Below are 13,359 nucleotides of genomic sequence, written 5' to 3'. Positions count from 1 at the left end.
CACATGAATTGTTGGAAGACAGAAGTGTGTGCTGCATAATCTGCCCTGCACTTCCTGAGTTAAACTCTTTCCTTCAGGTATGGTGGAGCATGCTCTGCCATTGTCAGTGCTGGAGAGAAGTTAAAACATTCCCTTGTCAGCTTTTGAATATAAAAGGAGAAAGGGAACAACTTTAAACTATTGCTGCACATGTGGCAGAGCTTTCTCAGTGGTAGCACCTGGCTATGGAACTCCCTTCCAGTAGAGATTTGTCTATCTCCTATACTAGCATCATTCAGGTACCAGCTAAAGATGTGCTTATTATACAGGGTTTGAGGCATTAGAGGTTTTATCTGTTTTAGTGATGGATTTATTGTATTTCATTACATTTTCAGTTTTAGATCTTAATGCTGTTTATATGTTGTAATACTCTATATAGGCTATACTCTATATACTCTATGTGGTCACCTTAGACCCCTTGCCTGGTCACTGAGAGCATCAAATTTGGCACTTCTGGATCTAAAATTGACCAACATGGTGACCACAGTCAAGAAGGCACATAGCACTTGGAAGAAATGCAATATCCACCATGAATAATAGCTGGAACAGTAACGATATCAGCCTCTCTACCAAATGCAGATTAGTCAACACAATAATTTTTCCAATTGCCACATATCGCTGTGAAACTTGGACTCTGAAAAAGGCAGATAGAAGAAGGATGTATGCTTTCAAATTGTGGTGCTGGAGATGACTGCTGTGCATCCCATGGGCTGCAAAAATCACAAAGAAGTCCTAGACCATGCATGCCTCACCAAAAGTATCACTTGAACCTAAGATCACCAAACAAAGACTGTCATACTTTGGTCACATCATGGGAGATGACTCACCCAAAAAGTTAATAATGCTTGGAGTGATCAGTGGAAAAGGAGAAGGGGCCACCCCAGCACCCATTGGCTGGACACCATGAGGAAAGACACTGGAATGGACATGGAGGTCTTGAAGGAAACCGCGCAAGACGGAGATACATGGAGAGCAATGATCCATAGAGTGGCCAAGGGTTGTACATAACTGAACAGTTGACATCAAAGACACTGATGACAACAGTTGATCTGCACGGAGCTGCCGTTCATTCAGAATACACGTTTCAGTGTCCTGACTCCATCACTATAAAAATTTCTTCCTAATAATGTTAGGAAATTACTGATGGTGTTTGATTCTGCTGCCTGTTGAAGACTTCTCCTTCTCCTTCTCCAAGTCTTCTCTGATTGACAGACATGTTTTTATTGACAAACAGATTTTTAACAAATTTAATACTGTATTCTGATTATTTCCCCTTTTCTATGTTTCATTCCTAGGGATATTCATTAGCTATAGATAATTATATAGATATAATTAGATATTATTTATATACAACATTTACATACTGGTCTATATCTAAATGGATTATGGAGAGAGAACAACAAGAATAAATCCATTAACTCATTATGTTAAAACAGACTCAATAAAATATGTGGCTATTCAGTCAAGATTGACTCCCTGAACTAAAGATATAAGTACAGGTTACACGACAAGTGGCTGGAGAGCAGCACTTGTGAAAGGGACCTCGGGGTACTGGTTGACTGCAGGCTAAACATGAGTCAGCAGTGATGCAGAGGTCAAGAGGGCGAACACCACCCTTGGTTGAATAGCCAGAAGTGTGGCTTCTAGATCGAGAGAGGTACTACTACCACTCTATATGACTCTAGTGTGCCCGCAACTGGAGTATTGTGCTCAGTTTTGGGCCCCTCATTACAGAAAGGATATAGCCAGGTTAGAGTCAGTGAAGCGTAGGGCCACAAGGTTGGTGGCCGGTTTGCAGGGGGTGGGGTATGAGGCGAGACTGAGGGAACTGGGTCTCTTCAGCCTGGAGAAGAGGAGACTCAGAGGGGATATGTTGGCGACATTCAGGTATGTGAGGGGATGTCACACGAAGATGGGTAGAGACCTGTTCTCCCCTGCAGAGGAAGGCAGGACGTGCTCCAATGAAACCAAGGTTCCATTTAGATTTCCTGACAGTTAGGGCCCCTAGGGTGTGGAATGGACTTCCACATGAGGTCGTTGAGGCCCCATCGGTGAGGGTGTTCAAAGATAGGATGGATGTGCACATGGTGGGCATGCCGTGAGTGGAGCCGGCTAGTGTCGGGGGTCAGACTAGATGGCCCAGGAGGACTCTTCTGGCTCGCTCTGTTTCTCTGTTTCTATATTTTCAGGAAGCACCAATACATGTCATACAATGATATCAGTAGGCAGGTTGGTAAGAAGAAGGCACTTTACCAAATATCCTGGTCCCAGGTTGTTTAAATCTTTCTATACTAGCCTTGAACAAAACCTTGAATTTGTCCTGGTACCAAATAGGCAGCTTGTCAATAAATAATTAGCATGTAAGAGCATCTCTACCCCTGTTTTCCCAGCCAACCCTTTGAGTTCTCTCAATGGCCTGGCTCGAAAGACTTGGCTCATCAGGGAGAAGCTATAAGAAGGATCTGAAGAACCAAGGTCTTTTTTGATGGTGTCCAGAGGTTCTGAAATTAGCCTTCAGAAAATGCACATCTCTAACTACCATACATTGACCCAAATTACCAAAAATAAAGGCTAATCAAAAGATGGAATAGGTCTCACCCTTACTGGAGATTGCATGCTTTGCACAACAGAATTATTTTGTTGTCATCATTGTGTATATCACCATGTGACTTAAGTATGGAAAATATCAGAGTGGAGAGCAAATGGGAAGGATGGCTAAGCTCAAGAGTTATGGATACTGACAGCTACACGTATGGAGACGGCCTTCCCCAGATGCCTACCCAAAAGGCCATCCCCAGAAGTAACTGCCTGAATTCCAATGAACAAAAAATATATGAGAAATATGAGCCCCCTTAGTATCCAACTGTTCTTTTACTGCTAGATGGTTATGACAGTTGCATAATTCAGCAGAAGTGGAAAAATGCTAATATTGAAGTATCAAATCTCTTTCCATTCATAATAGGGGAACTTTTGCTGCTACAGGCCACAAATTCTCCATTATCTCTTCCGAAACTGATTAATTCAAGATTTATTATTGTGGAAGAATAGACCCTTCAGTCTCCAAAAGAAAAGGAAAGAAATGATTCAAAGGTTGCAATCATGTGCACTTATATCCAAGTAGGAATGCCTAAGATTGCACAAGTCACCGTGTGGCTTTCTGTCTTCTCCCACCCCATTTATTTTACAGTGTTCTCTGGAAACCAGCATTCCAAGAGACTTCATATAATAATTACAGAGAAGTATCAAAGCTGCAACACTTGCACTACAATGAATGGGAGGGGGAAGACAAAGAAAGAGGGGGAGAAACCCAAGCCTAGCAACCAAATTACATCCTTCAGATTGCCTTTTCCAAGAGAAGAAAACAAAAATAGGTGTTTCTTGTTTCAGAAAGAACATTTAACAAAACATAACAGTGGCTGTCTTGTTTACTCTTCAAGACAAGGCAATTGCTACAGTGCAATGGTGGCATCTATTGGTACATGCTAAATGTGAACATTAGAAATAGAAGAGAGACTTTCCTTCCTTTTCTCTGCAAAACTGATAGTTAAAACAGTCAAGTCTGCGTTTCTGCATGCTGAGAGCAGCTCTGGAATGACAATTCCTGTGCAGAGATGACAGCATGATTAATAGCAACAGCTCTGAGATTAGCAATTTCTGATTCAGGAGTCTTGTTATGAGGACTGACTGGTTACCTGGACTGAATGCACTGGGAAAGAGCAAGCCTTTGAAAAGACAACAGGCTTTTCCATTCCCCTAGACCCCAGGAGAAAACATCTACTGAGCACTGTGAGCTGATCTTGCCTCACACTTGTTCCTGCATGAATCACTGTCTTTGACTTCCTGTAGCATAATACACAACCTGAGCTGCTTCATGGTGTCTAACTCTGATAAAGAAGAGTTTTGCAGTCTTGATTATGTATACATGCATGCCTGAGGGTTACGTTGTTTCTTGAATAAATAAACCCACTCATAGTGTTAGTATAAAAGATAGGACTGGAGGAGTGGAGCATATCTGAGTTGTTGACTGAGTGGTGGTTCCCAACCCAAAGTCTCAGTTGTTGCTTCACTAACTCCAGCTCCCCATGATCTTGATCATGAGCCATGTTGGTTGGGGATGATGGGATTTAAAGCCACAAGGTTGGGAACACAGCTGAACAAAGCCCTCCCTTTTAAATTTTAAAAACCTAAAGTTTATTTCTTTCCCAGAGATGAAGAAATATCTGAATGTATGAGTGCACCAAGGTCTAGAATGAACTGAAACCAAACTCTCAGCCATCTGTGCCAGCCAAATTCCATTGGCGCAGCTACTCTCAGGATGGAGACGACTGTGATGTAGTTGCCTACCAAAAAATGGTTAAAGGTAAGGATCCTGTAGGAAAATAAAGGATCTCAACCCTAATTCAGTATAGCCTGGTTAAATTGAAAGGGATCAAAGCTCAACTTTTAAAAGCCAGGCCCTCAATATGCTGACCCTGGGTAGACAAAGCTGTCAGTTTGGAGGTTTGAAACAATGGGATTGTTTTGTTCTGTTTTTAATCTCAAGCACTTTGTTTTTAATCTCAAGAACTCTTTGTTTCAAGATTTAAACCTTCTCAAAACTGAACTATTTTTTTAATTCATCCTAATTTAGAAACCACTAGATGGAAGTGTTTGTTGGACGTGGAAGAATAAAAGATGGGATCAGGTTACCCACCAACTCACTCACACCTTTATCCATGAACTTACTGAGCAAACAACCAGCCACTGATTATAGTTACATGAAGAAAATTATACAAGCAATATATCCATGGCCTTGAAACTTAGGTGAGTTATATTTTAAAAAATAAAATAAAAATCACATGAGCTTCCACTTGACAAACAGAAGCCTGGCTTTAGTTTAATCAATCATTCAGTCAGTGGCATTTAGAAGAAAAATAAGAGGATGACAAATGTTATGGCATGCTAGTTATTTGAGGAAAAACTGGAGCCATAATAAGAAAACACAAACTCAATGTTAATGCCAATGAATCAGTATTCCTGATTACTGTAAGGTAAAATATACTATCAGTCACTAGAATGACTCAGAGTGCATGTACTTAAACTGTGTGATTCAACTCTCACAAGGTGTAGTCATGCCAATACATTTGGGTATATTAAAAAAAGATTAGATGCATTAATGGAAGATAAGGCTGTCAGCAGTTACCAGTCCTTATGACTCTAAATGCTGCCTCTAGTACCAGAGACAGTGTGCATAGGGACACCAGTTGCTGGGGAACTTCCTCACAGGGAGCATGTTGAACCCTGTGGAAAAATAATAATGGACTAGATGGACCTTTCATCTGATCCAGCCTACAGAGCCATGTTCATAGGAAAACTGAAACTGACATAAGCAAACCAATTAAAAAAACACAATTAAGTTAGCATCCCTTAGAGGTTTGCTTATTTGTTTTTCTTAGATATTGATTTGGTAGCAGGATTCACACATTAGATCCTTTTGAAATGGAGCAGATTTTGGCTCCTTAGAATGCAAACATGTGATGTTTTGACCAAAATAAAAAGCTCTCCTACAGAAATGCTGGAAAGAGTAAATTCTACCCCCTCCCGCCTCTAAAGATTGTGCCCTTAGAGAATCTGCTAGGACCTAGAGCAGAGTCCTTATCAAGCCTGTAGGTTATAAATGTATGTGCTGTGGAAAGGGTGCAATAGAAAAAATGAAAAAAAAGAAGAATGCATGCAAAATTCAATTCATTTTCCATTTGTGGTAGGCATGAATGAATGTGCATCAGATTGTGATGAAGTGTGAAGCTTGAATAGGTGGGCCACTTCATTCAAGAGAAGAAAAGTCTACAGTCACGTACATAATTGCAAATAAAATCAAGCAGTTTAACTTCTCTTGTTATGTGTTGGACACTTGAATAGCTTCATGGATTCCAAAGTATAAGCAAGTACCTTGCATAGCACAGCTTTGCTTTGCTTTGGAATGGCTAGTACATGGACAACTCTTCTGGAGTGAGCTGATATTTTTATGGAATAAAATATTACAGTAAAAGATAGCCACTTAGTACAGACAGACTGATGATTTGATGAATTATGTGATAGCCTCCATTTCAGATGCCAATGGTTTAGCTAGCAAATCTGAAAAGTACTTATTAGTGTGATGAATGGTATATAGACACTTACAGACTAAGCCAATTCACTGTTCTTGGTAGCATTGTAAGGCAGTTAGGCATGGTCTGAGGAAGAAGAGAAAAGAGGAAGATTACATCAAAAACAAAATTAAATTTTACTAAATGTTTTGAAAATCATTAATTGAATGGTTTCTGTGATTATATTTTGTAGAGGGGGAAAACAGAAGTTTAGAATGTATGTTAACCATAGTAGCAACTAGGATCTGAAAATAACCTAGAAAAATACATCCCTCTAAACCTAGTTTACACTATTTTCCTACTTAATCCAAGAACCAGCAATGCATGACCTTCAAGTAAGGCTAGACACTGAAAATGTAAATTTACCCTCCTTACTTTCATTTCAGCTCCTTTAGTCTTTGGATTCTGGCTCTCTCTCTCTCTCTCTCTCTGTGTGTGTGTGTGTGTGTGTGTGTGTGAGAGAGAGAGAGAGAGAGAGAAGGGGGGGAGAGAGAGAGAGAGAGATTTTAGTTCATGTTACTTGTTGAAATCTATGGTGTAAAGACTCTTTTGAATGGATAGCTGATGGATATATTACCTGTTAAGAAGAATCTCTGCACACATCACATAATTAAAGGAGCAATGTTAATTCAATAAGATAAGCTAATCACAAAAGAATATCTGTTTTAACTATTTTACTTCCTGTTTCAATCAAACAAGGTAGAATTAGAAGCAACATTCTCCTATCTGAAACAGTTCTCTCCCATTTTATTTCATGCATTCTCTTTGATTTGAATCCTTCCCCATTTGCCAAATGGATTCACCACCGCAGAAAACCATGGGTAGCTCCCATAAAGCTCTGAATAACTGCAATGGAAAAAGGAGACTCACTGAAGTAGGAACTGCCAACTTTCCCTGGAATAGGGACTGGCTTCCTGCTCTTGCCAGTCTTTGCTTGCTACCTGCTGCTACTGTTTGTTATTTAAAGGCTGTTTGTGTTTCAAGTTTGTATTTTATTACTGTATTCATATATATTCTATATTATTATATGTATCATATAGTTCATATTCATTTTCTACTTCTTGGATGGTGTCCTTCAAATGCTGAGGTGGTTAAGGGTGTCAGAAAACCTAAGAGCAATTGTGCTTCTCTCACCAGGCTGGTCTTCTGGCAGAATCTCCCAATGGTAGAATAGTCAAAGTAGGAACAGCAACCTAAGATGCATCCAACCCTTTCAGGAGTTAACAACCACATCAGCAGAAGAGAATGGATTCCTCTAATGGTGATTAGGGCAGAAAATTCCTGAAAGGCAGCTACTGGGCAGCAAGGAAGCAAGGATGAGATGCCACTAGGGTGCTCCAAGTAAGAAAAAGGTTAATCCAACATTCTCGGTGCATGTGTGCAAGTCACATGAACAGAAAAGGGATACTGGATGCACAACAGACACCCACGCAAACACTCGGCATTCTCCCAAGAAGCTGGACTTACATCAACAAGAAAGCAGGTTAGAGTCTTGAGAACCAAGCCCAGGGAATCTAGATTCCCACCCCCAAAATGGAGTCTTCACACTTTCCTAAAATAGCCCTCTTCAAATACAGACTGTGCAGGCTCCAAAGTTCTGCACTTCCTGGAAAATTTGAAAAACATCATCCAATCTATTCAAAAGGGGAGCCATATGAATGTGCAAAGTTTGACCAGAGAGCTGGCTAATTCCGAAACTCAGTGGCATGGCCATTTTTACACAGCACTGTGGTCTTACACTGCAGTGTTGGAAGAAGGGAATGCAAATTGTGCTAGCTTCATCACAGGTTCCTTCTCGTATAGCTGTTATAGGTGCAAGAATTTTACTAGAAAAAAGTGCAGTTGTTAATCTGTTTTCCTGCAGCTTGTCTTACTGTTGTTCATTAAGGAAATTTCCAATAAGCATGTTATTACACACTCTGAATTCAAAGCAATAGAAATGTCCCTATTATACAAAAATTCTATTAAACCTAATTGTATCATATTGAACAAGGCCCAAGGTACATAATTCTAAAATTGCAGATGTTGTGGTAGGCCTCCTTAAAATCCATGGCATATTCACAGCCTCTCAGTTTGGTGAAATTTGCAAGACTGGATATACTGGATTTAATCTATTGCTGGCTTTGTGCTTGATGCATTATTCATCTGCACTTCAATAATGTTCTTTCTATATATCATTTCTTTTTCTTTTCTTGTCTTTTTAAAAATTATAATCTATTCTTACAAAAAGACCCCAGTGTTGTATTTATCAACCATGGAATTACTCTCATACATAACCAGAGTCACAGAGGGCGGCAATTAGGCACAGATTACATTCAATTCTTTGTAAGCTTAGACAAACTTTATCTTCTAGATTTAGGATGCTAACTGATTATTTCTCTTTGTGGCTGCATGACCTCTGAAAATTGCAAGCCTATTTCTTTTCCATACATAATGTGTAGCTTTTTGTGTTTTCAGTGTTTTGAGAAAAAGAAGATCTCTCCTCTGAAGCTAAAAGGGCTGTCGTTTTCAGTTCAGTCTTTTTATTCAGTCTTTGATGTTCACCCTTGGAAACAATGGGTACTATCCAATGGTGCACCACTGCTAGTGACATTGCACTAGTGTAAACTAACAGTGGCAAAATGTAAATTGTGCTCCATAGGGTACCATTTCAGCACTCCTGTCAATCTTTGACAGTAATTCATTTTTTCCCATTGCCCTAGCAAGTGGTAGTTATATGGAACAAGTGTTGGTCTATGCTACCACAATTAGACACAACTCGATCCTATGAACACTTGCCTGGAAGTGAATCCCATCAAACTCTGTGGAACTTACTGCTTGGTACAGGTCCATTTTATGGTACTGTATGTGAAATAACTGATCTAAGCCATTTACTTTTCCTTATAGGAAGACTAATGGCAACACCAGGCCACACTAGGATACCTTGCAGCATCTTCCTAGAAACATGCCTGGTCACTGAGGCTCTCAGATGGTATGCTCCTGATGACGTCACTTGGACCTAAGGCCCAACTGGACTCCACTTGGAAAAGAACCTTCAATGTGGAAGCCGCATTGCTCTAGAACTCCCTGTCTGATCAGCTGTGGTTTTTATTTATGCTCCATTTCAGCATAGAATTACATTCTCATTGTTTACCACTCCAGAATCTCCGGACAACAATATGGAGCAGTGCATAAATGTTGAATACATAAGCCCTATTGGATCAGACCAAGGTTGTATCTAGTCCAGCAGTCATTTTTCAGAGTGGTCAACTAGTTGCCTATGGGAAATCCACCAAGAGTACAGGAGGACACAAGCTTACTACCAACATTCCTCAGCAACTGTTTTTGAGAGGCACCCTGCTTCAGGCAAGAAAGGTAATATAGAGACTGCAGCTGTTCATAACGCATAATGCCCAAGTGTTGCTTTCTGATGTGGAGCTGTGTGTGTGCACACATGTGTGTTGCTGTTGTTGTCATCCCCATCACCACTGTTGTTAAATGGAGCGCAACACACTGCAGCACAGGTGGGGAGATCTATTGCTCTCCAGATGTTGTTGGACTACAATTCATATCGCCTGTGACCATTAGCTACATTGAAAGGGGCTGATTGGAGTTGGATTCTGACCACAGTCAGAGACCCATATATTCCCCAACGTTGTGTTATGATGCATATGGTACTTTATTTTACAAAGGTATTCCATCACAAAATATGTAGAATACTGATCTTTATGAATTCTTGTGAACTTCCCAGCTTTCCCTATTGGATGGTAGAGAAATGCAATAAAATAATAGCAATACTGTCTATATTTCAATGGTATGGTAATGATGAGGCAAGGTGGCATCTTTGATATTCAGTAGATGACTTCAGGAAGGCATTAGATAACTTGAGTCATTGCAGGCAGTTTGTCACAGCTGCTGGGGAAACACCACATGGGTTCTAATGTCTTTAGGCTGTGCATCTGCGCTTTCCAGAAACATCTTGTTGGCCACTGTGAGAAATAAAACTGGAATGATCACCATACCACAAGTTGGAACCTCACACATATCGTTGCTAAAAATATTATCTTCCTATGAAAATGTTGGCCAATATTTTATTGATTTAAAAGCAAGGTGAAAAAATGGGAAGGGAAAATTCTACATACCTTGGCTCAATTGGCAATTCAAAGGGAGATCTCAACTAAGAAATTACAATGAGACTTGAAGGAGCAGCAAAGACAGTACTAGAAAAAAATCCTCACATGTAAGGATATTTCACTGGAGACCAAGGTCGAGATCATTCACACCATTGCATTCCTGATCACTATGTACAGCTGTGAAAGCTGGACAGTGAAGAAGCTGACAGGAAGTAAATGGATCTAATCAGAACATGGTGCTAAAGAAAAGTTTTGTGAAAAACCCAGACTGACAGAAAGACAAACAAGGGGGTCCTAGAGCAAATCAAGTCAGAGCTTTCCCTAGAAACAGAAATGATGAGACTGAGGCTGTCAGGATGCAACAAAAATAAGGTAAAAAGCAACCTTATCGGCTATTTGGGAGAAATGTCATTCTCCACACTGCATGCATTTTGCAGGTGGTTGGGTACCTCATACCCACCTATCCCAATGCATGGTTGAAAAAAAATGTACACTATCTGAGTGGAGAAAGAACTGCTGATGGGCTTATAGAGTTAGATGGTTTGCATTCTTAGGGTTTAGCAACCATTATTGAAAGCGCTGCTGAAATCCTATGCATCTTTACTCAGAAATACATCTCATTAAGTTCCCTGGGATAAATTTTTAGGTGACCATGCATAGTATCTGTTTTAGTTTCTTTATCCTACTTAGCATTTAGTTTTTTTCGGTTTGGACAAGTTACATTTCTCAGGTCACTCATGTCACAGTCCTATTGACACTTTCCTCATTGGCTGGAAGCCTTTGATCCTGGAAGCTTCCAAATTTCTTGTGCCGTTCTAGGATCCATTTCACAGAAGGCGAACTGATCTGGCTCAGTGCCAAGTAACTTGACCAAGGAACCAAGTACAAAGCAGACATAGTGGCTAAGTCCCAAATGCTACATTACATATTATCCTCCAGAAAACACAAGGGTGCACCACAGCAGCCCCCATGCGCCTCCCCCAAAATGCTCTCTGCCATCCCCTTTACCCTCCTAGGGCTGACCCTACTACACTCCAATCATGGTTTTGGCTGGATGGTCAGGCGCACTTTAAAACAAAATGCTAGACTCACAAACCTACTTTTTTCATGTTTGGTAACAAAGATGATGTGAGATGTTGACATCTAGTTTTTGCAGCATAATTGCCATTTTTTATTAAAAATAACAATTTAAAACATATTTTGAAATATAGAGACATGAATTTTTTTTAGCTCCTTGAGGTACTCCAATGTTGTTGTTGTTAGTCGCGAAGTCGTGTCCGACCCAGTGCGACCTCATGGACAACACTCCTCCAGGCCTTCCTGTCCTCCACCATCTCCCAGAGTCCACCTAAGCTCACACCAACTGCTTCAGTGACTCCATCTAGCCACCTCATCCTCTGCCGTCCCCTACTTCTTTTGCCATCAATTGTTCCCAGCATTAGACTCTTCTCCAGGGAGTTCTGCCTCCTCATTAGGTGGCCAAAGTATTTGAGTTTCATCTTCAGGATCTGGCCTTCTAAAGAGCACTCAGGGGTGATCTCCTCTAGGACTGACCAGTTTGATCGCCTTGTGGTCCAAGGGACTTGCAGGAGTCTCCTGAAGCACCATAATTCAAAGGCCTCAATCCTTTGGCGCTCAGCCTTCCTTATGGTCCAGCTTTCACAGCTATACGTTGCAAGTGGGAAAACCATAGCCTTGACTATACACACTTTTGTTGGCAGGGTGATGTCTCTGCTTTTTAGTATGCTGTAAAGATTTGCCATAGCTTTCCTCCCAAGGAGCAAGCATCTTTTAATTTCTTGGCTGCAGTCCCTGTCTGCGGTGATCTTGGAACCCAGGAAAATAAAATTTGTCACTACCTCCATTTCTTCCCCATCTATTTGCCAGGAAGTGAGAGGACCGGATGCCATGATCTTAGTTTTCTTAATGTTGAGTTTCAAGCCAACTTTTGTGCTTTCCTCCTTCACCTGCATCAAGAGGCTCTTTATTTCCTCTTCACTTTCTGCCATGAGAGTGGTATCATCTGCATATCTGAGGTTGTTGATATTTCTCCAAGCCATCTTAATTCCAACTGGAGATTCATCTAGCCCCACCTTTCTCATGATGTGCTCTGCATATAAGTTAAATAGGCAGGGCGACAGTATACAACCTTTCTGAACTCCTTTCTCAATTTTGAACCAATCAGTGGTTCCATGTCCAGTTCTCACTGTTGCTTCTTGACCAGCATATAGGTTTCACAAGAGACAAATAAGATGGTCTGGTACTCCCATCTCTTTAAGAACTTGGCACAATTTGTTGTGATCCACACAATCAAAGGCTTTAGCATAGTCAATGAAGCAGAAGTAGATGTTTTTCTGGAACTCCCTAGCTTTCTGCATGATCCAGCAAAGGTTGGCAATTTGATCTCTAGTTCCTCTCCCTCTTCGAAATCCTGCCTGTACTCCTGGTAGTTCTCAGTCCACATACTGCTGGAGCCTAGCTTGTAGGATTTTGAGCATAACTTTGCTAGCATGTGAAATGAGTGCAATGGTGCAGTAGTTTGAACATTCTTTGGCATTGCCCTTCTTTGGGATCGGAATGTAAACTGACCTTTTCCAATCCTGTGGCCACTGTTGAGTTTTCCAAATTTGCTGGCATATTGAGTGTAGCACTTTTACTGCATCATTTTTTAGGATTTTGAATAGCTCAGCTGGAATACTGCCACCTCCACTAGCTTTGTTGTTGCTCAGACTTCCTAAGGCCCATTTGACTTCACATTCCAGGATGTATGGCTCGAGGTCGGTGACCACCCCATTGTGGTTATCAGGGACGTTAAGCTTTTTCTTGTATAGTTCCTCTGTGTAATCTTGCCACCTCTTCTTAATCTCTTCTGCTCTGTTAGGTCCCTGCCATTTTGGTACTTTATCATGCCCATCTTTGCATGAAATGTTCCCTTCATATCTCCAATTTTCTTGAAGAGATCTCTGGTCCTCCCTATTCTATTGTTTTTTTTTTTTCTATTTCTTTGCACTGTTCATTTAAGAAGGCATTCTTATCTCTTCTAGCTATTCTCTGGAATTCTGCATTCAATTGGGTGTATCTCT

This window comes from Varanus komodoensis, unplaced genomic scaffold, assembly GCF_004798865.1.
Source record: "Varanus komodoensis strain SLA01 unplaced genomic scaffold, ASM479886v1 scaffold12, whole genome shotgun sequence".
Lineage (NCBI taxonomy): Eukaryota > Metazoa > Chordata > Lepidosauria > Squamata > Varanidae > Varanus > Varanus komodoensis.
The sequence above is the reverse complement of the archived record's forward strand: the minus strand, read 5'-3'. Positions refer to the sequence as shown.